The sequence below is a fragment of the Sapajus apella genome, unplaced genomic scaffold (assembly GCF_009761245.1).
Source record: "Sapajus apella isolate SASKATOON/1434 unplaced genomic scaffold, GSC_monkey_1.0 scaffold8, whole genome shotgun sequence".
NCBI lineage: Eukaryota > Metazoa > Chordata > Mammalia > Primates > Cebidae > Sapajus > Sapajus apella.
This window is the reverse complement of record NW_022436948.1, coordinates 14,242,359-14,268,699: the sequence shown is the minus strand read 5'-3', so window position 1 is coordinate 14,268,699 and position 26,341 is coordinate 14,242,359. Positions and strand designations below refer to the sequence as shown.

Here is a 26,341-nt window from a genome sequence, read left to right as displayed (position 1 = left end):
CACAATCTTGGCTCATTGCAACCTCCACCTCCCAGGTTCAAGCGATTCTCCTACTCAGCGGGGATTATGGGCACACGCCACCACACCCAGCTAATTTTTGTATCTTTAGTAGAGACGGGGTTTCACCAGGTTGGCCAGGTTGGTCTCAAACTCCTGACGTCAGGTGACCCACCCACCTTGGCCTCCCAAAATGCTGGGATTATAGGGGCATGAGCCTCTGCGCCCAGCCAGCCTACCACTTCTTGTAGCTAGCAGCATACCAGGACTAGGGGCGCAGGGCATGGTCACCAAGTCAAAAGAGGTAACTGGTCTACCAGGGAATTATCCTGCCCTGGAACTCATCAACTACTCGATGAGAGCTCAGGAGATAAGCCTTTCCACTCCAGCTTTGAACTCCTGCCTGCTGAAGGGCCAAAAAGAATCAGGGAGCCTAAAGCAGCCGTGATCAACCACTGTCACTTCACAAACCCCAAATACCTGGGTTCTTCCCTCTCCTGGATACGTCTTCCCTCATACCTCACACTCCACCCAGAATAAACTCTGTCAACTGGACCCTGAAAGGGTATCCAAAATCTGCCGCATCTCAGCAGCTCCATCGCCAGCACCCTCATCACTGTCGCCTCCTACTTGGTCTCCCTGACTTTGCTCTTGACCTCGCTCCCAACAGAATATTGTCATGTTGAAAAAGAAGGGCATGGTGGCTCACGCCTGTAATCCCAGCACTTTGGGAGGCCGAGGTGGGCGGATCATCTGAAGTTAAGAGTTCAAAACTAGTCTGGCCAACATGGTGAAACCCTGTGTCTACTAAAAATACAAAAATTAGCCAGTGTGGTGGTGAGCACCTGTAATCCCAGCTACTCGGGAGGCTGAGGCAGGAGAATGGCTTGAACTTGGGAGGTGGAGGGTGCAGTGAGCCCAGATAGCAACTGCACTCCAGTGACAGAGCGAGACTCCATCTCCAAAAAAAAAAAAAAAAAAGGCGGCAGAGGGGGTGAAAATCAGCAAACAGCAGGCACAGATTTGGGGCTGTGACAGACAAACAAGTGAAAAAGCAATTTTATTCACATACCCTTGATGCCCCTAGAAAGTCCTTCAAAGCACACGACAGGGCGTATATGAGCGTGTCAACTGCTCACCATGTGACAGTCAGGCTTCTGAAGCTGTTCACATATGGACTGCGACCATCAACCTGGAAGGTAAGGAAAAAAAAAAAAAAAAAAAAACTTCTGAGTGACAAGCAGCTTCCACAAAGCCCATGCATCTTACTCCATAGAAGAAAAAGAAGTGCGTCATTAATAAAACACTAGCAGAATAAAACACACACACACACAAACAAAAAAACACTAGCAGAGGAGGCGACAGTCATTGCTAATAGCAGAGGAAAGAAAGAAGGGACTTAAAATTAGAAGCAGAGAAGCAGAACCACCCAGAACTTTGAAGTAAAGATGGAGTTCGCACAGAGTGAAGCCCAGCGTATCACCCTAACAGCCTTCCACAGTAACGATATCCCCAGGTTGGCAACACAGGTTCAACCAGGCTCAGAATCCTGTTCAAGGAAACAAGATGAGTAATACATCTTTATTCTATTTTTATTTTCTTACGATGGTTAAAATTGGGCCAGACACAATGGCTCACACCCCTAATCCCAGCACTTTGAGAAGCTGAAGCTAGCAGATTGCTTAAGCCCAGGAGTTCACGACCAGCCTCGGCAACATGACAAAACGCTATCTCTACAAAAAATTAAAATACAAGCCAGTGGCTCACACCTGTAATACCAGCACTTTGGGTAGCTGAGATGAGCAGATCATTTGAGGCCAGGAGTTCAAACACCAGCCTGGCCAACATGGTGAAACACCTTCTCTACTAAAGAAATAAAAATTAGCCAGGTGTGGTAGCACGCACCTGTAATTCCAGCTACTTAGGAGGGTGAGGCACAAGAATTGATTGAACCCAGGAGGCGGAGGTTGCAATGAGCCAAGATGACACCGCTGCACTCCAGCCTGGGTGACAGAGCGAAACTCTGCCTCAAAAAATAAAAATAAATTAAAAAATAAAAATACAAAACAATCAGCCAGGTGTGGTAGTGTGCACCTGTAGTCCCAGCTACTAGGAAGGGTGAGGTGGGAGGATTGCCTGAACCTGGGAAGTCAAGGCTGCAGTGAACCGTGATTGCACCATAGCACTCCAGCCTGAAAGACAGAGCAAGAACCTATCTCAAAAAAAAAAAAAAAAAAAAAAAAAAAATTAACATTTTCTAAGCTAATATATATTCTTATTTGATTTTTTAGGTCAGAGTACAGTGGCACGATCTGTGGCCTTGAACTCCAGAGCTCAAACAATCCTCCCGCCGCAGCCTCCCTAGTAGCTATGATTACAGACGTGCGCCACTACACTTGGTTAAAAGCTAATATTTTGTCTTAATAAGGGAGGGAAGAGGTTTCAAAGAAAGACAGAATTAAGATGAATGAGTAAAAATGGAGGCAGATTTCAGGCTTGAGACCAAGGCAGGGCTTCTTAACAATGAGAACCAGCCTGTAAGGTGGTGACCGGAACCCTGGCAGTGAATAGTGATCTCCTTACAGGTCTCGATATCAGGGGAGGTTGAACTAGAGGTCCCTGAAGATCTCAATCAATTCCAACGTTTTATGATGGGTCATGTCAAAGCAAAAAATTATTCTGACTTTTTCTTTTTGAGACGGAGTCTCGCTCTGTCGCCCAGGCTGGAGTGCAGTGTGATGATCTCAGCTCACTGCAACCTCCACTTCCTGGGGTCAAGCAATTCTCCTGTCTCGGCCTCCTGAATAGCTGAGATTACAGGCACACACCACCACACCCAGCTAACTTCTGTATTTTTAGTAGAAACAGGGTTTCACCATGTTGGTCAGACTGGTCTCAAACTCCTGACCTCGTGATCTGCCCGCCTTGGCCTCCCAAAGTGCTGGTATTACAGGCGTGAGCCATCGCGCTGACCTATTCTGACACTTTTTACAAATGGTAAGGCAGACTTTACTTAGGACTACTACAACAGGCAGGTGTCAAGGTCACTGTGTAGGTGTCAAGGTCATTGCAACAGGGAGAAAGATTAGGCTCAACTCCAAGCACAGCAAAGACATCTGGAGATTTGTAACCAGTGAGCAGCGGAAAGCGCCATTGGAGAGGAAATTACTAAGAAGAGACATTGAAGTCAGGGGATTCTTGCTAAACCAACTTAACGAGATTCCTGCTGAAGGCAGATTGACTTACAACAAGGACAGTGGGACAAGAAACTTGATCAGGTATAGAGTGTGATCAAATGTCCAAGATAGAAGAAATTTCTCTAAACCCATCTAGCAGGATTCTTGCTAAAAATAGCTGGGAAGGCCTGGAGGATAGGGGTGGGTTAAAGGCCTGGCTGAGAAGGGGGCACAGAGAAGCTGTACTCAAGTTTGGTCAAGGAGCAAGTCTTCAACAGAACAGTAACTCCAGGGTACAAACAGAGGTCCTGATACCTGGAGGTGGTGCCCAAGGCCACAGAGAAGTGCCAGCCAGAGCCAAGAGCAGAATCCAGATGCCTGGTCCCAAGCTCGGAGGGGTCAGTTATAGCCGGTGCCCCATAATACGTCCCACTGCAACACACTTTGTGGTTTCTCCATTTCTTCCCACATATAACCTCGCTTTTTTGCAAAATCTAGAAATGGCCGTTTATAAACATCAAGCTACTGTACAATAAGGGGAAACTACCTTTGCACATAATCCCTGTGAGCAATTTACATACAGTTCCCTGTGATAGAGGCAGATTGGTTCACCATCATGAAGATAATGAAGGTTTTCAGAGTAGCCTTGTAATGACAGGCATACAAATAAAATAGGCCAAAAAAAAGAAAAAACCCAAAACTAAAAGACTAGATTTAAATGCCTCTGGCAAAAACTAGGATGCTTGCAATCACTAACAGAATTACTAAACTGCCCTAGCAAAGTTTCAAGATGCCCAAATCCAAAAGACAGCATTTAAAGCTGACCCCAGTCTGGCCAACATAGCAAGACCCCATCTCCAGAAAAATTCTTTTAAAGAGTAAGTGGGCACGGAGGCACATGTCTGTTGCTTTAGCTACTTCAGAGGCTGAGGCAGGAGGATCGTGTGAGTCTGGGAGTTCCAGGCTGCAATAAACTATGCACTCCAGCCTGGGTGGCAGAGTGAGACTCCCTGTTTCTTAAAAAAATAAAACTAAGGCCAGGCACAGTGGCTCACACCTATGATCCCAGCACTTTCAGAGGCTAAGGTGGGTGGGTCATGAGGTCAGGAGTTTGAGACCAGCCTGGCCAATACGGTGAAACCCCATCTCTACTAAAAAGACAAAAATTAGCCAGACTTGGTGGCACACACCTGTAGTCCCAGCTACTCGGGAGGCTGAGGCAGGAGAATCACTTGAACCTGGGAGGCAGAGGTTGCAGTGAGCCAGGATCACACCATTGCACTCCAGCCTGTGCGACAAGAGTGAAACTCTGCCTCAAAAAAACAAAAAGTAGAAAGAAGTGAAAGAAATAAAGACGACACAACTGCCTTCCTTGATCTCAAAAGTGCAATCTACTTGCCGGGTAGAAGTTATTTAAGAATCCAGAAGGGTTGACTAGAAGTGATGTCTCACGCCTGTAATCCCAGCACTTTGGGAGGCCAAGGTGGGCGGATCACTGGAGGTCTAGAGTTTGAGACCAGCCTGGCCAACATTTTTTTCTCTTGCTTTTAGTAGGAAATAAAAAAAGTTAGCCGGGTGTGGTGGTGTACACCTGTAATCCCAGCCACTTGGGAGGCTGAGGCAGGAGAATGGCCTTTATCCGGGAGGCGGAGGTTTCAGTGAAACGAGATCACACCACTGCACTCCAGGCTAGGCAACAGGGTGAGACTAACTCAAAGAAAAAAGAATCTAGAAGGGTGATGTGCTAAATACTCTCAGGTTGCCCTTCAGGTGATTTTCCCTCTTTTTCCTCTGAGATCTGTGCCCTGGGAGGCTGCCCTTCCTCGTCCTCTGGCCCTGGGGAGGCACAAGGGGCAGGGATGAGGGAAGGAGGGTCAGGGCGGTAGGAGCGTAGACCCCTGCTTCCTCCCCACAGCAGCATCTGGAGGTCTCTTCGTCACACATCCAGGCTTCTCTCAGGCTTCAGTTTTAGGGGACAAAAGGGCTTTCCTCCCACTGCCCCAGTGGACCCGATCCCAGTCTCTTTGTCTTTTTTTTTTTACTTTTTTTTTTTGAGACAGAGTCTCATTCTGTCACTCAGGCTGGAGTTCAGTGGCATGATCATGGTTCACTGCAGCCTTGAACTCCCATGCTGAGCTTACATGATCTACTCATTTCAGCCCTTCAAGTAGCTGGGACCACAGGCACACACCACCACACCATACCTGGCTAATTTGGGTTTTTTTTTCCTTTTTTTCTGGTAGAGACAAGAAAAAATTATGTTGCCCAGGTTGATCTCGAACTCCTCGGCTCGAGCAATCCTCCTGCCTCAGCCTCCGAAAGTGCTGAGAGATGAGGGGTGTGAGCCACTGCAACCAGCCTGTCTGCTTTTCTTAACTCATGACACACCTTCTCTCGTGACTCTCTTCTGTCACCTATGAGTGTGCCATTTATTTTCCTGCCAAGCCTCTGACTGACAACAGTGGAAGAAGAAGAGGGCAGAGAATTTAAAATTCAGTTTTCTATCTTTGCCCTCAATGGAGAGGGAAGAAACAGAGAACGTGATTTTTAAGCTAGATTTCCAAGCACGGGTCAGAGGCAAGTGGGCAGCACTGTCCAAGTGTAAGACTACCAGTGAAAAACTTGATTTTTTTTTTAAGATAGTCTGGCTCTGTTGCCCAGGTTGGAGTGCAGTGGCACGATCTCAGCTCACTGCAACCCCTGCCTCCTGGGTTCAAGCCGTCTCCTGCCTCAGCAGGAGAAGCTGGGACTTCAGGCACCCGCCACCACACCTGGCCATTTCTATATTTTGGTAGAGACGGGGTTTCACCATGTTGGCCAGGCTGGGCTTAAACTCCTGACCTCAGTTGATCTGCCCATCTCGGCCTCCCAAAGTGCTCGGATTACAAGCGTGAGCCACCACACCCAGTTGAAAAACCTCAAATTTTATTGACTGATTGATTGATTTTCTTGAGACAGAGTTTCACTCTTGTTGCCCAGGCTGGAGTACAATGGCACGATCTTGGCTCACTCCAACCTCTGCCTCCTGGGTTCAAGTGATTCTCCTGCCTCAGCCTCCCGAGTAGCTGGAATTACAGGCATGCGCCACCAGGCCCGGCTACTTCTGTATTTTTAGTAGAGATGAGGTTTCTCCATGTTGGGCAGGCTGGTCTTGAACTCTTGACCTCACATGATCCACCTGCCTCAGCCTCCCAAAGTGCTGGGATTACAGAGGTGAGCCACCACGCCCAACTAAAACCTCGAATTTTCTACACAAAATCCTGTGTATGCTTCCATTTCTCTGAAAAGAGAAATCCAGAAAAGAAAAGATCAGAACGTTTCTATATCCTCAAAAGGTGACCAAAAATGTTAAGAGACAATGCTGCCAGAAAATCCACATAGAAACAGCCACTGTTTCCCCAGGAGAAGGAGGAGGAACCGGTAGGTTGTGGGCACCCAGGTCAGCTCCATGAGCCGGAACACCACCTCTTCCATTTCCAAGGGGAGCTAGGCTAGAGGAGGGACAGGCAGCGACCCCTCCACCACCACCACCCCCCCCACAAGGCGGCAGCTGGGATGGTGCGTTCCTGCAAACCTCCACAGCTCCCTCTCAACACTCAGTGACATTTGCAAAGCTCATCAGCCCAGCAGGTGTCGGATGCACAAGCAACAGCAGAAACAGTTCTGGGCCGGGGAAAATCTCATCGTGTTGTTCTGAAAACCTCCAGGCTGCCGAGAGTCTCCAGGCAGCAAACCAGGAGGGAAAAAATACTCAGGAGACAAGAGAACAGCAGAGCGGACCACACAGGAAATGCCCAGGTGGGCACAACAAAGCCCAGAGCTGTCTATAGGTTCCTGCCCCGGGGTGGGCAGCAGTCAGCCACTGGGGAGCCATGTGGGGCGGGGATCAGCGACCCCCTGACACAGAGATGATCATTAAGAATGAACCTCACAGGGCTGTTGTGGGGTCAAGGAGAAAATGTGCTTTGCATGTCAGCAAGACCCAGTGAATGCCTTCAGATGTGTGTTAGGATTAGTATCAGAGGTCTTGTCTGTTTTTTTCCCTGCAGGGGTGATCGTGGGTACAAACAAATACCAGGTGACAAGAGAAGTCGATGTAATCAACATCCCAGTTCCACAGGGCCACTGCCCAAAGGGAGTGGCAAGCCAGCCAGGCAATGCCACCTGAGAGGGGCTGGAGCCTCAAGCCCACAGGAGCCCTAGGATGATCTCCATCTCCCATGCCGCTGTCCCTTTTCCTGCTGTGCCATGTCCTGGGCTCAGAGGCACAAGGCCACTGTGGTTAAGAGCCTGGATGGGGAGCTTTGGCAGACACTTGGTCTTGCTATGGACTGATGACGCGGCTGTGTGCAAGTTATATCATCTCTCTGTGACTTAGTTTTCTCATCCATAAATCAGGATGATCATAATCAGAGTGCTTGTGTTTCTGTGAGGTGAGATTTTTGTTTGTTTTTGTTTTGTTTTGTTTTAAGATGGAGTCTTGTTCTGTCACCAGGCTGGAGTGCAGCTGTACAATCTCGGCTTATTGCAACCTCGGCCTCCCAGGTTCAAACGATTCTCTTGCCTCAGCCTCCTGAGTAGCTGGGATTTCAGGCACCCACCATGATGACCATGCCTGACTAATTTTTGTATTTTTAGTAGAAACGGGCTTTCACCATGTTGGCCAAAATGGTCTCGATCTTGACCTCATACTCGACCCGCCTCAGCCCCCCAAAGTGCTGGCATAACAGGCGTGAGCCACCATGCCCAGCCCGTGTTTCTGTGGGGTTTAAATAAATTCAAACAAAGTTCTCAGAATAGTGTCTGGGCTAGGCTCAGTGACTCATGCTTGTAATCCCAGCACTTCAGGAGGCCAAGGCGGGCAGATCACTTGAAGTCGGGAGTTCGAGACCAGCCTGGTCTACATGGTGAACCCCATCTCTACTAAAAATACAAAAATTAGCTGGGGGTGGTAGCACACACCTATAATCCCAGCTACTTGGGAGGCTGAGGCAGGAGAATCGCTTGAACCCAGGGGGCCGAGATTGTGCCACTGCACTCCAGCCTCGGCAGCAGAGAGACTCTGTCTCAAAAAAAAAAAAAAAAAAAAAATAGTGTCCAGTGTGCAGCAAGAGCTCAGTAGATGCTGGCTGTCATATGGCCCACATGTTTCAATGAGTTTCTGAGAACTATTTAACAAAGAGGCCTCTGTGCTCCAGATACCACCAGCCCATGAGCCAACTACCACATGGCCTTGATCCTAAGAGGTTTTGTAATGTTTAACGTTTGTAAAATTACAATAGATTTTCTCATCTGTTAAATGGGGATAATAGCATCTAGCTAACAAGACTGGTGGAGGATTAAGGATTAACAGATGCACCGAATGCTTTGAATAGGGCTTGGCATGGAGTACTCAACAGAAATGGTCCTCTGCAGGTATTTTCACCATCATTGTAGCAATTGATGTGACCTGCTGCAGGCCTTCCCACGCCAATCAAATGTGGAAATTCTTCCTCAGCCTTCATTCAATCCAGGCATCCCTTGACCTTGGTACCAAAGACGCATGCATGGTCTGGGGCTAGCAAGGGAAATGGCCTTGTTAGAAAGATGTTGTGGAGTTTCGGGCATTTTTCTGGGGTTTTTCCCATTCTGTTGGCTTCCCAGAATTACTTACTAACAAAAAGAACGTGGCTTAGAAGTTGCTGCATTGTATATTAGATCCCAGGTTGATTTAAGGTTAGTGTGTGGTTATTTTTGGTTTTTTGGGGGTTTTTGTTTGTTTGTTTTTGCCTTTGGAGTAGTTTTCAGGTCACTATGCTGGTTTCTTGGTGGCCCCTGGAGCACAGCTGGCCTCTTGTCAGTCTGAGGGCCTCATGGAAGATAAACCAGGGGCACACAAGGAAAACAACCAGAAGTGGAGAAAAAATAGCAGGAAAGGGTCTCAGTACAGTCAAAGACCAGTGAGTGAGCCAGGAATTGAGACAATCACTCAATCAGTGGCCTCCGCTGCCCATTACAAAGTGTGAAATAAGTTCCATAAAAATCACTATTTCCCCTTCCTCTGTCACCTTAGCTGCTGCCTCGCTGCACTGGGACTTGAAGAATCATTAGTCCATTCTTGTACTGCTATAAAGGAATGCCTGAGACTAGGTAATTTATTTATTTATTTATTTATTCATTTATTTTTGAGATGGAGTCTCGCTCTGTCACCCAGGCTGGAGTGCAGTGGCACAATCTTGGCTTACTGCAACCTCTGCCTCACTGATTCAAGCGATTCTCCTGCCTTAGCCTCCCAAATAGCTGAGACTACAGGCACATGACACCACACCTGGCTAACTTTTTGTATTTTTAGTAAAGACAGGGTTTCACCTTGTTAGCCAGGATGGTCTCGATCTCCTGACCTCATGATCCGCCCAGGCTGGCCTCTTAAAGTGCTGGGATTACAGGCGTGAGCCACCTCACCTGGCCTGAGACTGGGTAATTTATAAAGAAAAGAGGTTTATTTGGCTTATGGTTCTGCGGGCTGTACAAAAAGCATAGTGCCAACATCTGTTTCTGGTGAGACCTCAAGAAGCTTCCACTAGAGGCAGAGGCAAAGTGGGAGCAGACATGTCACAGGGCGAGAGAGAGCGCGAGAAACAGAAGGCCAGGCTCTTCAAACAATTAGCTCTCCTGAGAACTAACAGAGTGAAAGCTTACCTTGCTTACCATGGGGAAGGCACCAAGCATGAGGGATCCACCCCCATGACCTGACACCTCCCACCAGGCCCCACCTCCAGTACTGGAGATCACATTTCAACATGAAGTTTGGAAGGAACAAGCATCCAAACCATATCAGAGAATATTAAATAAGTAAGGGTACAGTCAACGAAAGGCAGACCCCTAAGAGCATGGGCTCTGGGTCAGACCACCTGGATTCAAATCCTGGTTCCCTCAACATTTAGCCATGTGACTGTGGTCCAGCCCCAGGCACCCTGTGCCTCAGTTTCCTCATCTGTAGGATGAGGCTGGCAGCAGCTTATAAGCAAGTGAAGTGTAAATGAATCAAAGCACCATATGAAGCTCTTGAAAAAGTGGCAGACATAAGATAAGCACTCACAAACCTTTAGTATTTTTTTTTTTTTTTTTGAGACAGAGTTTCACTCTTGCTGCCCAGGCTGGAGTGTAATGGTGCGATCGAGGCTTACCACAACCTCCACCTCCCGGGTTCAAGCAATTCTCCTGTCTCAGCCTCCATAGTAGCTGGGACTACAGGCATGCGCCACCACGCCCAGCTGATTTTGTATTTTTAGTAGAGACAGGTTTCTCCATGTTGGTCAAGGTGTTCTCAAACTCTCAACCTCAGCTGATCTGCCCATCTTGGCCTCCCAAAGTGCTGGGATTACAGGCATGAGGCACCGCACCCGGCCAACCTTTAGCCTTTATTAGTCTTCAATTCCTGCGCCCTGGGAGCACTACAGGGAAAACATGTTTGGGGTAGGGAGGGGAGCTTTTCTAACTTCCTGCAGCAGTGAAATGGGAAGACAACTGGAGATTCACAGAACAGGATTCAAACTGCAGACACTCCACATAAAAGTTACTGCGAGCTACTTTATTATTATTATTGTTGTTCAAGTTTTAGACAGGGTTTTACTCATCTCCCAGGCTGGAGTACAGTGGTTTGATCACATCTCACTGCAGCATCGACCTCCCCAGGCTCAGGTGATTCTCCCACCTCACCCCACCAAGTAGCTCGGAAACAGGTGCACACCATCACGTCTAGCTAATGTTTGTATTCCTTTGTAGAAACAGGGTTTCTCCATGTTGCCCAGGCTGGTCTCAAACTCCTGAGCTCAAGTAATCCACCCTCCCAGCCTCCCAAAGTATTAGGATTATGGATTACAGGAGTGAGCCACTGCATCCAGCACTGTAAGTGATTCTAGTTCTGATGTTCTCTGAAACTCATCTTCCTTACCAGCTATATAGGGTTTGACTACTTCCTGGAATTGCTTATTTATTTATTTATTTTTTGAGACGGAGTTTCACTCTTGTTACCCAGGCTGGAGTGCAATGGCGCGATCTCGGCTCACCGCAACCTCCACCTCCTGGGTTCAGGCAATTCTCCTGCCTCAGCCTCCTAAGTAGGTGGGATTACAGGCACATGCCACCATGCCCAGCTAATGTTTTGTATTTTTAGTAGAGACGGGGTTTCACCATGTTGACCAGGATGGTCTCGATCTCTTGACCTCGTGATCCACCCGCCTCGGCCTTCCGAAGTGCTGGGATTACAGGCTTCAGCCACCGTGTCTGGCCTTCCTGGAATTGTTGTATGAAATGAGAATACATGGGGCCGGGCACAGTGGTTCACACCTGTAATCCCAGTACTTTGGGAGGCCAAGGCGGGTGGATCACCTGAGGTCAGGAGTTCAAGACCAGCCTGGTCAACATGGTGAAACCCTGTCTCTACTAAATATACAAAAATTAACCGGGCATGGTGGTGGGCGCCTGTAATCTCAGCTACTTGGGAGGCTGAGGCAGGAGAACTGCTTGCACCCAGGAAGGGGAGGTTGCAGTGAGCCGAGATCGCGCCATTGCACTCCAGCCTGGGTGACAGTGCAAAACTCCATCTCAAAAGAAAAAGAAAAAGAAAAGAAATGAAAATACACCATGTAGGTATTAAATAAATGTTATTTTCTTCATCTCTTTCCCTTCCTTGGTTTGCAAAGGAGGCAAACCAAAGCAAACGCGACATTCTTGCAACTCTCAGAAAGCTTGTCACCCACGCAGGTCAAAGTCCTAGGGTGCCCTGAGACCCCACAGCCAGCTGGAACTAGTGATGTTTTCCATCAAGAAACCAAGAATCAGCGCACTTCACCGGGTTACACCCAGGTGACCTGTCCTCCAATGCTGTGGCCCAGAGAGCAGGGACCAGGAAACCCAGAGACTAAAAAAAGACCTGGGCCTGGAGTTCTCCACAGCAAAGGCTGATTCTAACCAAAAGCTATGGGAACAACTTGACAGCTACTTCATGAGGTGATGTCCAAATCATCAGCAAGAAAGGCTAGGGCGGGTCATTTTTATATAAACATCTGAAGGAGAAAGAGTGTAGATAAATGTCAAAAACAATGCCTAAGACGGGTTGCCTACTGCCTGCTTACACAGCTTTTTCCTTCTTTAGACAAATGATAAAACATCAGCACTTCTGAATATAAATCATCTTCAATTAAGACATTTCTGTTGGAAAAGCACTTTTGGCAGGACAAACGAAATATTTGCCACTGTTCTCCAACTTGGGTCTTTCAAGGTTGGCAGGGCAATCTATTTTTGTTGATTAAACAAAATACAAATGGAAAGGGCCTAAAAATTGATTAGCCAATTAAACTCAATGATTCTCAACAATGAAATGCGCATTATTAGCTTTGCCAGAGTTATAAAAATGTCTCCTAGCTTTACTGCGGTTTTCACGATTTACACCATTGATATTTGTGCTGACAGAAAGATTAAGTAAAGACTGGCTGATGCAAAATTTGTCTTCTCTCTCGCTGGAACGGAAGGAAGAGAAACGACTAAGGGCTTGGGCCATTTCAGGAAGAACATCTGCTGTGCATTCGTAATTCTTGAAAGAACGGTCTGGGTTGAACGAGGGAGCTGTTGTCACTCATTTTGTGTGTACTTGTTCTTTAGTAAATTACAGATTCACTAATAGGGGCCAATTTGTTGAGATGACAACAACCATAAATACCCAGATTCTTCATTTTCTCTTCTCGTTTTCCAAGGGGATGAGTGTCCAGACAGGCAGCCAACCAAATGATGGGTATCAGATGCTTTTGCAAAATCGATCCATGGACGGAGGGGCGCCGTGAGCCTATTTCAGTCCAGAACAGTTTTTCTTAATTGCCACCATGAGGTCAAGATCACAACTGCAATAAATTTACTTACAATAGCCCAAAACCCAGGGCAGTAGAATGCTGATGCTTTCTGGTGGTCAGAGCAGGAATGTTGCCTACTGCTATGCATTTTTAAACTTGATTGTATATAATTGTTAATCACTGACCCATTCTCCAACCCTTCTGGGCTGGAACATGTTGCTAGGCAACGAATTTTGCTCCAGATACTTCCTGAAAGCTAGTGAGGCAACAACCAAGTGTCAACTAAGTAAACACTAACCATTAGAGACAGGTTCAAATAAAAAAGGGATGCCTGGCTTCCTTAGAGCATATCCATCTCATGTCCTTTTAATGTAGACACGTATTTTCTGCGCTTGCAGCTTAGCAAATAAGCAATCTTAGGTTGAATCGGGGAATTGCCCTTTTGGTGGCTCAATTTGGCAATTCATATGGGTCAACCTAATCAGAGGGAGGTTTCCACAGACTGTGAAATAGAAGAACTATTTTTGTCCACCAGCGGAATCATAATTGGGCTTTGCATCAATAACACATCACTTACCTAAGTCACATATTTCCTAAAATTCTTTTTATAAGAAAGAGTTGGGAGTGGCAATCTGCTGGCAAATGCCTGAATAAGAAGTCACAGTTATTTTTCCATTTTACACTAACACAATCTGATTTGGCCAATTCTTGTACAATATCCACACATTCCCTACCTTTTCAAATGCTCAGCGACTCAGCAAAGGAAACTAAATGCATTGTTCAATTTCTTTTTTTGAGACAGAGTCTCGCTTTGTCACCCAGGCTGCAGTGCCGTGGCGCAATATCAGCTCACTGCAACGTCTGCCTCCCAGAGTCAAGCAATTCTTCTGCCTCAGCCTCCCAAGTAGCTGGGATTATAGGTGCGCATCACCACGCCTGGCTAATTTTTTTTTTTTTGAGACAGAGTTTCGCTCTTGTTACCCAGGCTGGAGTGCAATGGCGCGATCTCGGCTCACCGCAACCTCCGCCTTCCCAGGTTCAGGCAATTCTCCTGCCTCAGCCTCCTGAGTAGCTGGGATTACAGGCATGCGCCACCATGCCCATCTAATTTTCTGTATTTTTAGTAGATACGGGGTTTCACCATGTTGGCCAGGCTGGTCTTGAACGCTAAATGCATTGTTCTCAAATTGAGATCAGGAACAGAGGACATCCTGAAGATAAGGACAGAATTGCCAACAGCATGAAAGAAGTTCATTTCGTAGGAAAAAGGAGGGAAGGCAGCATGTTGGCATCATAGCATGATGCTATTCCTGGGAAGCAAAGTGGAGTCTAGTGACTCTCCGTGTCCCAGGCAGCTGAGAGCCTCCCAGTCAAGAAATGCTAAAGAAACAGAATGGCCCTATGTTAGTTCACAGAATATCTCCAGGAGGTTCTTAGAATGAAGCACTGTTGGGAGTCCAGAATAACAGCCAGCTTAGCCAGTGAGCGTGCACAGAGGATTAACCTCATTAGGAAAGAACTGGGAAAAAATTATGAAGGAGAACTCACAGTGAAGTTTAAGGTTAGATTGCTGGCCTTAGTGAGCAGGTGTGAACAGCTATGCGATTTGAATTTTCTAGCAACCAAAATGAATTGTATCTAGGATTACTAAGTAACAATTCATAAACTAGACACATGTAAACTTTGCATTGGGCAAATGGCAAATTGCTTTAAAAAGACAATAGAAAGTTTATCATCCATTCCCAGATGAGTCCTCTTAAAACAGAACCAAGCTTTCTGTTTTGTCTGGATTTGCTTTACTATCTATATGTAATTAAAAAGTTTTTTAAAAACAGTTTAGAAACATGTAGAGTTAAAAGTGAACGAATCCTATGCTCATTGTCACTCCCCCAGAGGTCACTGCCAATTTGTTTGCCTATTTTTTTATAAAAGTCACATCCTAATACATATAATGGCGACTTGGTTTTTCACTCAACATTATAACATAGAAACTACTTTTAAATGGAGTCCTCTGGAACATTCAGTATTCACCAGCCAATGTGTCCACAATTTCAAAATAAAGCTTCTTTTTTTTCTTTTCTTTTTCTTTTTTGTTCAAAATAAAGTTTCTTATTTAGTAAGAATCAACTCCTACCTGTGAGTTTACAACAATTTGAAGACCACCAAAACCATGACCAATTATTCATCTTTCCAAAAGCTCCAAAGCACACTGTTAGAAGCCAAAGTGTTTCAACCCCATAGATGTGTCCAAGGAAATCCAGCCCAATACAAATGGTGTGAAGGCAGCTAGCTGACATCCCAAATGTGTGGCTTAAGTTGGAAACCTAAAGGAAAGATGTCTACATCACCCAAAAAGTGAGATAAATGAAACCCAGATACACCAAAGACTGAAGAAATATCAGAAGCTAACTGCTAAATTAGATTCTGATACTATCTGCTATGCACTGGGAAAAGAATGTGATTTCTACAAGAACATTTTTAACCACCTGTGAAAGAAATCGTGAGCCTGCTGGGAACAAGCAACTGTTGAGACAGGGAACAAAAACAGCTTCGTGAGCATTAGGACCATCACAACTGTGGTCTGCACAACTCAGATTCCACATTGCTTCAACTCAAGAATTGCTAAACCATATTCTTTACTCGAATTCTGGAGACAATGGTCCTAATAGCTGAATGAACAGAATTTTAAAAAGCCACTTGATAAAATAATCCTAAAATCTGTAACATGATTTACTCCTGTGACTCTGTTTGGTTGAAATTATGCATGTGGGTGGATGGATGGATGGATGGGAGGCAGAGGTCTGCTGGAGTGGGACTATACAGGCTTGTGACCAACTGTTAACAGCTTTAGGGATTTTGCAGACCAGTTGACATCATGCTGATAGCTTGGAATTGGCCACGATAGGAAAATTTACACCACAGAAACTACAAATCAGGCCATTTTTATTCACCTCAGGAAGCAAATTGACTAACGCACCACTGATGAAAGGGAAAAAGGAAGGATAAGAAGGGGAGAAGAAAGACAAAGAAACAGTACCTGTGAGTGCCTACGAAGTCCTCCCAGTGGGCTATTCCCCCGTATCTCCACATTGATACACTTCATATTTTCTCTGCCTGAAACCCTATTCCCCACTGGGACCCCTGCCTGTTTTGCCTCTTTTAGAAAAGCCATTCCTGGCATCTGCCCTCCACCCGAGATGCCCTTACACGTGCTCTCACAGCATGCAGCCATTACCCTCTCCACCCTCCTAGGTACTATACATTGCAGCCGTTGTCGAATTCATCAGCCCCACTAAAGTATCAGCTAATTCAGCACAGCAACTGTGCATTTTAGCTCTTGGCACTTAATGTCCAGCACAAAGACAGGCACAGAGTCACATCCAATCAATAGATTTTAAATTAAAGCAATGGTTCCAGCTGCAAGGCAGAGCAAAAACATCTGATGATGAAAGCTTCAGCTTCCAAGAGCAGCGCGTCTTCTCACCTGATCATCACTGGGTGGCAGGAGCTTTTTCCAGGGCTTAAGCTTCTCAGGTCCACTTTCCCTTACATTGTGGTTGGCCATTAAATCAGTTAACCTACTTTTGTCACAAAGCAGTGCAGTGTGTCACTGGTTCATTTCATTTCATTTCTTTGCTACTCAATGACATCCACATGTCACTAGGAATTGCATTTTTAAATAAAAAATTAACTATATCTGTCCTGGATTTACCCAAGGGAGGCTTGGGATGCACCCTTGGTTCTACTGCCTAATACACTCAAGTGACTTGGAGCAAACTGCTTAAGCTTTCTCACCCTTAGCTACCCAATCCATCAAATGAAGACAGAAGACTAGAAATAGTACAGACAAGAAAGAAAACACCACTCTGCCCCATGCCAGAGTAAATGAAGGGACACCAGCCCTGACCTCGGCAGTGGCTGCAAATGGAGCCACCCCCTTCTATCATCTTTGGAAGGAAGGAGGCAAAGTGTCTTAGTCTCCCTGAGCTACCATAACAAAACAGCACAGACTGGGGGATTCAACAACATTCATTCATTCATTCATTCATTTGTTCATTCATTCATTTATTTTTGAGACAGAGTCTCACTCTGTCACCCAAGCTGGATTGCAGTGGCATAATCTTGGCTCACTGCAACCTCCATCTCCAGAGTTCAAGCAATTCTCCACCTCAGTCTCCCAAGTAGCTGTGATTACAGGCATGAGCCACCACAATTAGCTAATTTTTTTGCATTTTTAGTAGAGATGGGGTTTCACCATGTTGGTCAGACTGGTCTGGAACTCTGGACCTCAAATGATGCACCACTTCGGGCTCCCAAAGTGTTTGGATTACAGGCATGAGCCACTGTGCCTGGCCAACAGACATTTATTTTCTTACAGTCCTAAAGGCTGGAAGTCCATGATCGAGGTGCTGTCTGCATTGGTTTCTAGTGAGGCCATTCTTCTTGGCTTGTGGACAGCCACCTTCTTTCTGTGTCCTAACATAGCCTTTCCTCTGTACACATAAGTGTGTACAGGTCCTGTACACTCAACAGTAAGATTTAACCCAGATGCCAAAGGTACAGTCAACAGTTCCAAGCTAAGCCATAGTTCCTTGTTGGGGTACCTGCTTCTATCCTACATCATGAACTGACTTTACTCACACTTCTGACACCAAATGTGGGGGATTTTTTTCCTCACACCAACCAATGCTCCAACTCTCTGGACACCAACTGGGGGTCCTACAATTCAATTCCAGACTGACACTAGCTGCCCACAGTTAGCAGAGAACCCACAGGCTAAGTAAGGGCTCAGTCCCAAAAGACTGCCCTCATGTTAGATGTCAGCTATAAATGGAGTGCCCACGCTTCTGCTTGATCAACTACAAATTCTGGGGTTCCCATGACTCTCTCCCCAGGCTCAATAATTTGCTAGAATGGCTCACAGAACTCAGGAAAACATCTGACTTATTATTACTGGTTTATGATAAAGGACACAACTCAGAAACAGCCGAATGTTAAAGATGTGCAGGGCAAGGTGTGGGGAAGGGCTCCCAGCTCCCATGTGCTCTCTGGGCACGCCATCTCCCAGGAACATGTGTTCACCAATCCAGAAGCTCTCTGAATTCTGTTGTTTAGAAATCTTATGGTATGAATGTGAGTAAATCATTGGCCATCAATGATTAATTCAATCTCCAGCCCCTTTCTCCTCTCCCTAAAGGGAGGATGGAGCTGAAAGTTTCAACCCTTGAATCACATGGTTTGGTCTTTCTAGAGACCAGCCCTCATCCTGAAACTATCAAGAGGTCCCCCATGTACAAAAGAAAGACATTCTATCAATCCAGAGATTCCAAGGGTTTGGAGAACTGCATGCCAGAACCTGGGACAAAGAGTGTGTGTGTGTGTGTGTGTGTGTGTGTGTGTGTGTGTGTGTGTGTGTGTGTGTGTGTGTGTATACACATACATTTTTTTTCTTATCATCACATCCATCTTTTTTTTTTTTTTTTTGAGAGTCTCTCTCTGTCACCCAGACGGGACTGCAGTGGCACAATCTCGTCTCGCTGCAACCTCCACCTCTCAGGTTCAAGCGATTCTCCTGCCTCAGCTTCCCAAGTAGCTGGGATTACAGGCTCCCGCCACCATGCCCAGCTAATTTTTGTATTTTTAGCAGAAGACAGGGTTTCACCACATTGTCCAGGCTGGTCTTTAACTCCCGATTTCAGGTGATCCACCCACCTTGGTCCCTCAAAATGCTGGGATTACAGGCGTGAGCCACCACGCCCAGCCCATCACACTCAACCAGAAATTCTGCCTTGCACATCAACCTAAAGATGGTACCTTCCTGTCACCCGGGCTAAACCAGCCTAGCATGAGGGAATCAAGAAAGGGCTTATTTCCAGCTCCAAGGCAGTGCCAGTTTGTTTTGTTTCTGTCTGGTGATGGCTTCTGGTGGGAGGTGGGAAGAGAGAGTGCAGAGTGGGAGTCCAGAAGCACAACAGAAGGGTGATGCAATATGCAAGCCGACACTCAGGGCACGCCCACCTGCCTGCCCATGTGCATCTGGTGAAGTGAATTTGAAGCTTGCCAGTCCTCAACTAAACCAGAAGCACCCCCCAGTCTAGGACAATCTAACACTGAGAACATCATGGCAGCCTTGGCAGTGACCCAGAGCAACGTGAGGACTGTGCCAATCATGAGATCATAATAAGAACAGATACCATTTACTGAGGAGCAACTGTGCCAGGCACTGTGCACTGTGCATACATAATCATTGTCAAGCTGGTCATGAAAGTGTTGTGCCCATTTCACAGATGAGGATACAATGGCTCAGACACTAAGCGGCCTGCCCCAGGCCACACAGCTGGTAAAAGAAGGACACGAAGCCAACTGTATCTTGCTCCAGAGGCCATGGTTTGGCATCACACCATGGTGGGCTGTCTGGCTGGCTGCTTCCATGCAGTCCCCAGACTCATGTTTAGAAAGCAGGCATTTTATAAACATAAGCAAACATAAGTAGGCCAAAACTAACAGAACTTGCAGCAAATGGTGCTGCAGTCCTCACCACCCGGGATCAAGCACCCTCCCACTCCTTTGTTTTATGAAATCTGAGGTCTTAAAAAGACACATACGCACTGCACCCCACGCTTCAACCCGAGAGATTCAGTGTGTAAAAGACAGAGTGGGTCTCGTGCCAAGAAGTTGGAGCCAGTTTATTTTAGTGTCAATGTTAAGACAGCCAGCACCAGGTTGAAGCTGAGAAATGCTCCTTCTAATTAAAACTTTATTTTCAAACACATGTCACAGTTTCAACATGGTGAGACTCATTTTTTGCTCTGTAGATTTCTAAGAGTAGAAGCAGCTGCTTCTACTGACAGTCTCTTCCATTCATTTTGGGACAACCAGAGGATCCCAAGGGGCCAAGATTGGTTTTACATGCAGGGCAGGAGCCATGTGAGCTCTGAGAGCACTCAAGATACCTGCAAAATCAAGAAAAATGAGACACTATCATCAATGTAGCTGGTATCGCAAGAGGCACTCCTTCACTGCAGAGTCTCTGTATCCAGTCAAGGAATAGCCTGACAAATCTGCACACAGGACCAGAGACAACGTCCCTTCTCCCCATCTGGTGGGAAAGCAGGGTCCAACACGAGGAACTCCCAAGCAGATCTAAGGCAGCCTTGGAGAAAGGGAGTGAACCAGGCCATTCTGGAACCCTGGTCATTGCTGGAAAAGGACTCAGAAAATCCACTGCCGTAGGCTGAAAGGTTGGGTCCCCCATAGAACTCACACGGCTCAAATCCTCAGCTGAAAGGTGACGGCCTTTGAAAGGTGATCAGCCATAAGGTGCAATCCTCACATATGGGATTAATGCTCTCATAAAAAAGACCCCAGAGGACTGAGTGCGGTGGCTCACGCCTGTAATCCCAGCACTTTGGGAGGCCGAGGCAGGCAGATCACAGGGTCAAGAGATCAAGACCATCCTGGCCAACATGGAGAAACCCTGTCTCTACTAAAAATACAAAAATTAGCTGGGCGTGGTGATGCACGCCTGTGGTCCCAGCTATTCAGGAGGTTGAGGCAAGAGAATCGCTTGAATTCGGGAGGCAGAGGCTGCAGTGAGCCACGATCGCACCACTGCACTCCAGCCTGGGCAACAAGAGCGAAACTCCATCTCAAAAAAAAAAAAAAGAGGTCCCAGAGAACCCCCTCACCTTTCTACCACATGAGGTGATAGCAAAAGTTGGCTGTCTAGGAGCCAGGAAGCCAGCCCTCAACAGAAACAAATCTGCTGGCACCCTGATCTTGGACTTCCCAGCCACCAGAACTGTGTTATTTATACACCACCCAGTCTATGGTATTCTGCGATGGCAACCCAAACAGATGAAGACACCCACTAAGAACTCTGCACCCCCACTGCCTGTCACTTTGCCTGTCCCCCACAATACTCCACAAAGAGGCTTCCAGGGTGGGGACTGTGCGTGCTTTGCTCCCTGGTCCACCTGCAGGCAACCACCCACAGGTATGAGCTCAATACGTCAATACCTGCTGGTTGAATTAACCCGGTGGAGCTAGCACTGTGGGTGGCCTCCGAACCCAGCCTGCCTCTGCCTCTGCCTCCAGGGCAGGGACATTACTTAAACAGCAGCTCTTAACCAATGTGAAAATCAGGCAGAAACAAAGGATTGAGGAAGCCTGAAAGAGCAAACTCCTATAAGTTTCAAATCCTTTGCCCACCACTTTCTAGTAGTGAACCTACTCAAGGCTGAGCTATTACAGCAAGGCCCCAAGTCCACGACACTTTGCGTCGTGTAATCTCAGCTTCCTGCTCATCCAGGAAGGGGGGCGTGACAGTCTTTCCAGGACCATGACCCCAGCCATGGTCATCTTCATGGTCTGAGGCTCCCCCAGTATGGCAGGTGCTGAGATGTTTGTGCCCCACCTCTCCAAATTCCTATCCCCCTGAAATCCTAACCCCCTAGCTGATAGTATCAGGAGGTGGGGCTTTTGGAGGTGACTGAGGAGGGCAGAGCTCTTGTGAATGGGATTAATACCCTTATAAAAGACGCCCCAGAGAACTAGCCAGTGCCTTCCACCACGTGAGGACTCCGTGAGAAGACTGTCTTCTGTGAACCAGGAGGTGGGTCTTCGCCACACACCGAATATGCCAGTGCCTTGATCTTGTACTTTCCAGCCTCTAGAACCATGAGCCAAATAAGCTTCTGTTCTTTATAAATTACCCCGTCTGTGACTAATTTCTATTCTTTCAGACCAGCAAAAAAACAGACCAAGACTAGCACCAGTCATAGCATAACACATCCACAGAGGAACAGAGACTGAAGAGCAAGTCTGGCAGACCACGCTGCCTTCCCAGAAACCAGGACACACCCACTCCGTGGTTCACACACATTCCACCTGTTCCCCAGAAAGGAGCCCCAGGGGCTTCTCAGACATGGGCCATTACCCTCACATCATGCAATAGAGAACATAAAAGGACTCTGATACCAAGAGGTAGAGCTACTGGGTGGACATTTTACAACTCACTGCAACATTGTCGAGGAGCCTATAAAATTCACGGGCCAATCCCGAGACAAAAAAATGAAAACATGTAATGCACTGTTGCCTGGGAGCATGGAGAGGAGAGGCAGAGAGAAAGCAAAACACCAACTCTAGGATTACAGGTCAAAATTTAGACGAGGGATCTCCAACACCTAATGACCATATTCTCACTGTCAGACTCCAGTAGCCACCATTGTGTCAGGAGCCTCAATAAGCTCTTACACCCTCAGAGACAGCCTGCCCTCTGGAGACAGTACACTCCCGAAGGGAGGGGCTTGCATGGCTTGTGTCCCAGGGAAGCAGCAATGTGCCAACAATTCCAACACCACCACCACCCACAGCCACTGGGTGTCAACCAGGGCTGCACACTGGTCCAAACCCCCACATGTATTAGCGCACTCAAGCCTCGCACCTCCCTGAGGGGTAGATGCTACTATGTCCCCACTTTGCAGATGAAGAAACCTAGGCACAAAGAGAGTGAGTTCCCTGTACCAGGTCACAGCGCAGCTCCGTTCAACCTTTCCTCCCAGCTCCACACCCCGCCTAACCACGTTCATAGCGCCTGGTTCTCTGATTCCCCGATTCTGAGCCTCCGTTTTCACATACACGATCTGCTCCCCTGTGGCTGACGGCATTGAGTGGAAACCAACAGCACACCCCACCCCTCCACCACCTGATAACTCTCCATTCAAAGACAGTTCTTGCCCACCATAAAATGTGGTCCGAGGGAGGGAGGTGCCACGGGGCACTGTGAAACCAGAGTCTTAGGGACCATCCAGCACTGCAACACCGGATGCTTTCCACTCGGGATCATCCTGTGGAATAAATGAAAACCCTGGCCCTCTGAAAGCCAGCTGCACCACCGTCATCCTGCCCTCAAGTCTGAGGCTGCATTCAGAACCTGGAGCAGCAGAAATGACTGTCCCATTGTCCTGCATCATCCGTCAGGGTCAGGGCAAGGTGGGTGCAAACAGAGTGGCAGCAGCTCCGGTGGCCTGTCCCTCTTTGGACGGCAAGATTTATGAAGCATTTCATTCGGGTCTGACAAATATTCTGTGTCCTGAGGTGCTGCTCTAGGCTTGGTTGTGAGTCACACAGGCACAACCAAGCCTACAGCAGCACCTCAGGACACAGAATTTGGTTTTTTTTTTTGAGTCAGAGTCTCGCTCTGTTACCCAGGCTGGAATGCAGTGGCGCGATCTCAGCTCACTGCAACCTCCACCTCCCAGGTTGAAGCGATTCTTCTGTCTCAGCCTCCCAAGTAGCTGAGACTACAGGTGTACGCCACCATGCCTGGCTAACTTTTGTGTATTTTAGTAGAGATGGGGTTTCACCATGTTGACCAGGATGGTCTCGATTTCTTGACCTCATGATCTGCCCACCTTGGCCTGCCAAAGTGCTGGGATTACAGGCGTGAGCCACCGCGCCCGGCCCTGTTGTGCTTTTTTAATCATCTGGTATTACATTTAACTGTTCCTCAGTGACCACTGACCAGTCAACCATTTCATGGGCTTGGTAGCCAGGGTCAGGTGGAAGCTTCCTGAATCCGCCCTCTCCACCTAAGGACCAGTGAAGTCTGATGGTCTTTGACATGAGGTAGTCCCAGGGCAGAAGCACTTCCTGCAAAGCTGCCTCGTCCACAGCCTGAGACATAACGAGAGTCCCACTGCCACTCAGGCCCTTGGATGTCACATCTGGGAGCACTGCCTTTCTGCTGTGTGGCCACTTCGCCCAGCTCCTCATCGGGGCCATAGCAGTCTCAACCTGGAGTCAGGAGAAGACACATAGTGGTGCTGGCTAAGACATGGTGACACAGCCACAGCAGGTGTCTCCTGGGAATGTGGGATGGCAGATATTCAGAGGCCAGGAATGGGGGCGTTGGAGGCTGCGCCTGGCTTCTCGGGTGCTCGACGACCTGGCTGCCCATCGGTTTTGTTCAAGGCTGTGGGCAACCCCAGACGATAAATCCTGACTGGGCCAGTCCAGGGGTTTAAAGCTTAAGGAACTTCTGTCCCCCGGGGAACATTTGTGACATCTGGAAACAGCTGGAGGTGGGGACTGTTAGTAGCTAGCGGAGCCCTACAAGGCACAGGACGGCCCCCACAACAAAGAATCCTCCAGCCCAAAAGCTCAGTACTGCCGCGGTTCATGTGTCCTGTCTAAGTAACTCATGACATCCAGTTTTCCTTTGCCAGAAACCATGATTTTTTTTCTTTTCTTTCTTTGTTTTTTTCGAGGAGTTTCACTCTGTCACCCAGGCTGGAGTACAATGGAGCAATCTATGGTCACTGCAACCTCTGCCTCCTGAGTTCAAGCAATACTCCTGCCTCAGTCTCCCAAATAGCAGGGATTACAGTCGCCCGCCACCACACTAATTTTTTTTTTTTTTTTGTATTTTTAGTAGAGACAGGGTTTCATCATGTTGGCCAGCCTGGTCTTGAACTCCTGACCTCAGGTGATCCACTTGCCTCGGCCTCCCAAAGTGCTGGCATTACCGGAAACCAGGGTTTTCATCCCCACTTCACAGTATAGGGAGGCCATATGAAAGAGCAGTCACTGAGAACACAGGAGATTGTCAACCAGGAATGCCTACACCGACGCTGGGCACAGGACTGAGAACTCCAGAGAGCCTCCCACTTGGTCCTCATAGCTACCCTTATTCTTGTTTCACTGACTGGGAAACTGAGGCACATAATTATCACACTCTGCTTAGAAGAGCTGGGATTTGGATCCAGGCAGTCCGACCCCAGTCAGTGTATTCAGAGGGGTGGGGAGGGAGACACAAAATTACATCTGTATAAAAGAAATGGAAGGGAAGGGGAAGCAGGAGGTGTATTAGTCTGTTCTCACGCTGCTAATAAAGACATACACAAGACTGGGTAATTTATAACGGAAAGAGGTTTAATGGGCTCACAGTTCCACATGACTGGGGGGTCTCACAGTCATGGCGGATAGAAAAGGAGGACTCATGTCCGACACGGCGACAGGCAACAAAGTGTACACCGAGGAAGTGCCATTTATCAAACCATCAGGTCAGGCAAGGTGGCGCGCACCTGTAATCGCAGCATTTGGGAGGCCCAGGCGGGCAGATCACAAGACCAACAGATCAAGACCATTCTGGCCAACATGGTGAAACCCTGTCTCTACTAAAAATACAAAAATTAGCCCGGCCTGGTGGCGCACACCCGTAGTCCCAGCTATTCGGGAGACTGAGGCAGGAGAATCACTTGAACCCGGGAGGCGGAGGTTGCAATGAGCTGAGATGGCGCCACTGCACTCCAGCCTGGCAACAGAGCAAGACTCCGTTTTTATTTTTTTGTTTTTTTTTTTTAAAAACCATCAGATCTTGTGAGACTCATTCACTACCATGAGAACAGTATGAAGCAAATCACCCCCACGATTCAATGATCTCCACCTGGTCCTGCCCTTGTCATGTGGGGATGATTATAATTCAAGGTGAGATTTGTGGGGGGACACAGTCAAACCTTATCAGGAGGGGAGACAAGGAAAGAGGAGGACGAGGGAGGGACGTAGATATACGTGAGAAAAAAAAGACAGAAAAAGGATAGGTCAAAATGTTCACAGCAGCTATTTATGAGCAGCAAAATTATGGGTAACTTATTTTCTTCTCTGTGCCTTCCTGTATTGTCTGTATTCTGTCCAGGGAAAATGCATGTTGCAATCAAAAAAAACATAATAAACAGAACTAAACACCTGCCAAGCATATATTTCCAGACTGTCATCAGCAACAGACAACTAAAAAGCAGTAATAACTGTGGGCCTGGTGTGGTGGCTCACGCCTGTAATCACCACGATTTGGGAGGCTGAGACAGGAGGAATGCTTGAGCCTAGGAGCTTGAGAACAGCCTGGGCAACACAGAGACCCTAACTCTACACAAATTTTTAAAACCTTAGCCAGGCATGGCAATGAACACCGTAGCCCTAGCTACTTGGAAGGCTGAGGTGGGAGGGTGGCTGCGAGGTTGAGGAAGGAATACGGCTCGAGCCCAGCAGTTCAAGGCTCCAATGAGCTCTGATTACACCACTGCACTCCAGGGTTGGCGACAAAGGTTTGGGGGGAAGCAGACAAACAAGAGAAGGAGGTGGGGGGAGGAGGAGGAGGAGGACAAAGAAGAGGAGAAGGAGGAGGGAAGGAGGGAAGGAGGGAAAGAAGGAAGAAAGGAAGGAAGGAAGGAAGGAAGGAAGGAAGGGAGGGAGGGAGGGAGGGAGGGAGGGAGGGAGGGAAGGAAGAAGGGAGGGAGGGAGAGGAGAAAGAAAGACAGAAAGATAGAGAAAGAGGAAGAGGAG

General features: G+C 47.5%; 1 protein-coding gene across 2 annotated transcripts in view; it reads right to left on the bottom strand.

The window, feature by feature from the left end:
• The window catches only part of TIAM1 (TIAM Rac1 associated GEF 1), a 448,677-nt gene that overhangs the window by 353,320 nt on the left and 69,016 nt on the right, over positions 1-26,341 (bottom strand). For both annotated transcript variants that reach the window (XM_032277050.1, XM_032277051.1), the window contains exon 2: positions 1,070-1,189. The gene's annotated coding sequence lies outside the window, so the exon portion shown is untranslated. The remainder of the gene's footprint in view (positions 1-1,069; positions 1,190-26,341) is intronic.